Source organism: Hypomesus nipponensis, chromosome 10 (genome assembly GCF_054491055.1).
Source record: "Hypomesus nipponensis isolate SF chromosome 10, ASM5449105v1, whole genome shotgun sequence".
NCBI classification, from domain to species: Eukaryota; Metazoa; Chordata; class Actinopteri; order Osmeriformes; family Osmeridae; genus Hypomesus; species Hypomesus nipponensis.
In genome coordinates this window covers 715,001-717,500 of record NC_140370.1, presented here as the reverse complement: position 1 = coordinate 717,500, position 2,500 = coordinate 715,001, and the positions used below count along the sequence as shown (strand labels likewise).

The following is a 2,500-nucleotide window of genomic DNA, read 5'->3' as shown; positions in this document are numbered from 1 at the left end:
ATGAAAACAGCTTCCAGCCCCTTTCATGAAGGACTACTTGTGCATATTGCAAGATTTCAGTTTCTAAGTGAATGAGCAAAAGAGCATACAGCACCTGGTATTCCCAGGCGGTCTCCCATCCAAGTACTAACCAGGCCCGACCCTGCTTAGCTTCCGAGATCAGACGAGATCGGGCGTTGCCAGGCTGGTATGGCCGTACGAAATAAGTTGACAACCATAGGCTACTTATCCATATACAAATTTAGCAATTGACAATGCAAGGTAGTCTCTCTCTCGCTCTCTCTCATGTCAAAATGAAAACAGCTTCCAGCCCCTTTCATGAAGGACTACTTGTGCATATTGCAAGATGTCAATTTCTAAGTGAATGAGCAAAAGAGCATACAGCACCTGGTATTCCCAGGCGGTCTCCCATCCAAGTACTAACCAGGCCCGACCCTGCTTAGCTTCCGAGATCAGACGAGATCGGGCGTTGCCAGGCTGGTATGGCCGTACGAAATAAGTTGACAACCATAGGCTACTTATCCATATACAGATTTAGCAATTGACAATGCAAGGTGGTCTCTCTCTCTCTCTCTCTCTCTCTCTCTCGTGTCAAAATGAAAACAGCTTCCAGCCCCTTTCATGAAGGACTACTTGTGCATATTGCAAGATTTCAGTTTCTAAGTGAATGAGCAAAAGAGCATACAGCACCTGGTATACCCAGGCGGTCTCCCATCCAAGTACTAACCAGGCCCGACCCTGCTTAGCTTCCGAGATCAGACGAGATCGGGCGTTGCCAGGCTGGTATGGCCGTACGAAATAGGTTGACAACCATAGGTTACTTATCCATATACAGATTTAGCAATTGACAATGCAAGGTAGTCTCTCTCTCTCTCTCTCTCTCTCGTGTCAAAATGAAAACAGCTTCCAGCCCCTTTCATGAAGGACTACTTGTGCATATTGCAAGATGTCAATTTCTAAGTGAATGAGCAAAAGAGCATACAGCACCTGGTATTCCCAGGCGGTCTCCCATCCAAGTACTAACCAGGCCCGACCCTGCTTAGCTTCCGAGATCAGACGAGATCGGGCGTTGCCAGGCTGGTATGGCCGTACGAAATAAGTTGACAACCATAGGCTACTTATCCATATACAGATTTAGCAATTGACAATGCAAGGTGGTCTCTCTCTCTCTCGTGTCAAATGAAAACAGCTTCCAGCCCCTTTCATGAAGGACTACTTGTGCATATTGCAAGATGTCAATTTCTAAGTGAATGAGCAAAAGAGCATACAGCACCTGGTATTCCCAGGCGGTCTCCCATCCAAGTACTAACCAGGCCCGACCCTGCTTAGCTTCCGAGATCAGACGAGATCGGGCGTTGCCAGGCTGGTATGGCCGTACGAAATAAGTTGACAACCATAGGCTACTTATCCATATACAGATTTAGCAATTGACAATGCAAGGTGGTCTCTCTCTCTCTCTCTCTCTCTCTCTCTCTCGTGTCAAAATGAAAACAGCTTCCAGCCCCTTTCATGAAGGACTACTTGTGCATATTGCAAGATTTCAGTTTCTAAGTGAATGAGCAAAAGAGCATACAGCACCTGGTATACCCAGGCGGTCTCCCATCCAAGTACTAACCAGGCCCGACCCTGCTTAGCTTCCGAGATCAGACGAGATCGGGCGTTGCCAGGCTGGTATGGCCGTACGAAATAAGTTGACAACCATAGGCTACTTATCCATATACAGATTTAGCAATTGACAATGCAAGGTGGTCTCTCTCTCTCTCTCTCTCTCTCTCTCTCTCTCGTGTCAAAATGAAAACAGCTTCCAGCCCCTTTCATGAAGGACTACTTGTGCATATTGCAAGATTTCAGTTTCTAAGTGAATGAGCAAAAGAGCATACAGCACCTGGTATTCCCAGGCGGTCTCCCATCCAAGTACTAACCAGGCCCGACCCTGCTTAGCTTCCGAGATCAGACGAGATCGGGCGTTGCCAGGCTGGTATGGCCGTACGAAATAAGTTGACAACCATAGGCTACTTATCCATATACAGATTTAGCAATTGACAATGCAAGGTGGTCTCTCTCTCTCTCTCTCTCTCTCTCTCTCGTGTCAAAATGAAAACAGCTTCCAGCCCCTTTCATGAAGGACTACTTGTGCATATTGCAAGATTTCAGTTTCTAAGTGAATGAGCAAAAGAGCATACAGCACCTGGTATTCCCAGGCGGTCTCCCATCCAAGTACTAACCAGGCCCGACCCTGCTTAGCTTCCGAGATCAGACGAGATCGGGCGTTGCCAGGCTGGTATGGCCGTACGAAATAAGTTGACAACCATAGGCTACTTATCCATATACAAATTTAGCAATTGACAATGCAAGGTAGTCTCTCTCTCGCTCTCTCTCATGTCAAAATGAAAACAGCTTCCAGCCCCTTTCATGAAGGACTACTTGTGCATATTGCAAGATGTCAATGTCTAAGTGAATGAGCAAAAGAGCATACAGCACCTGGTATTCCCAGGCGGTC

At 46.9% G+C, this 2,500-nt stretch overlaps 9 non-coding genes across 9 annotated transcripts in view; all 9 read right to left on the bottom strand.

Moving 5' to 3' along the window:
• Positions 1-82: 82 nt before the first annotated feature.
• On the bottom strand, positions 83-201 carry LOC146269283 (5S ribosomal RNA). Its single transcript, XR_014768099.1, has one exon. It is a non-coding gene; the product is annotated as a 5S ribosomal RNA (ribosomal RNA).
• Positions 202-375: 174 nt separating this feature from the next.
• LOC146269282 (5S ribosomal RNA) lies at positions 376-494 on the bottom strand. The gene has a single exon (XR_014768098.1). It is a non-coding gene; the product is annotated as a 5S ribosomal RNA (ribosomal RNA).
• A 184-nt stretch (positions 495-678) lies between these two features.
• LOC146269281 (5S ribosomal RNA) lies at positions 679-797 on the bottom strand. Its single transcript, XR_014767839.1, has one exon. It is a non-coding gene; the product is annotated as a 5S ribosomal RNA (ribosomal RNA).
• A 178-nt stretch (positions 798-975) lies between these two features.
• LOC146269280 (5S ribosomal RNA) lies at positions 976-1,094 on the bottom strand. The gene has a single exon (XR_014768097.1). It is a non-coding gene; the product is annotated as a 5S ribosomal RNA (ribosomal RNA).
• A 167-nt stretch (positions 1,095-1,261) lies between these two features.
• LOC146269279 (5S ribosomal RNA) lies at positions 1,262-1,380 on the bottom strand. Its single transcript, XR_014768096.1, has one exon. It is a non-coding gene; the product is annotated as a 5S ribosomal RNA (ribosomal RNA).
• A 186-nt stretch (positions 1,381-1,566) lies between these two features.
• LOC146269278 (5S ribosomal RNA) lies at positions 1,567-1,685 on the bottom strand. Its single transcript, XR_014767838.1, has one exon. It is a non-coding gene; the product is annotated as a 5S ribosomal RNA (ribosomal RNA).
• Positions 1,686-1,873: 188 nt separating this feature from the next.
• LOC146269277 (5S ribosomal RNA) lies at positions 1,874-1,992 on the bottom strand. The gene has a single exon (XR_014768093.1). It is a non-coding gene; the product is annotated as a 5S ribosomal RNA (ribosomal RNA).
• Positions 1,993-2,176: 184 nt separating this feature from the next.
• LOC146269276 (5S ribosomal RNA) lies at positions 2,177-2,295 on the bottom strand. The gene has a single exon (XR_014768082.1). It is a non-coding gene; the product is annotated as a 5S ribosomal RNA (ribosomal RNA).
• Positions 2,296-2,469: 174 nt separating this feature from the next.
• LOC146269275 (5S ribosomal RNA) overlaps positions 2,470-2,500 on the bottom strand; it is a 119-nt gene continuing 88 nt past the window's right edge. Inside the window, exon 1 of the ribosomal RNA XR_014767213.1 lies at positions 2,470-2,500. This exon is cut by the window's right edge and continues 88 nt beyond it. This is a non-coding gene — a ribosomal RNA (5S ribosomal RNA).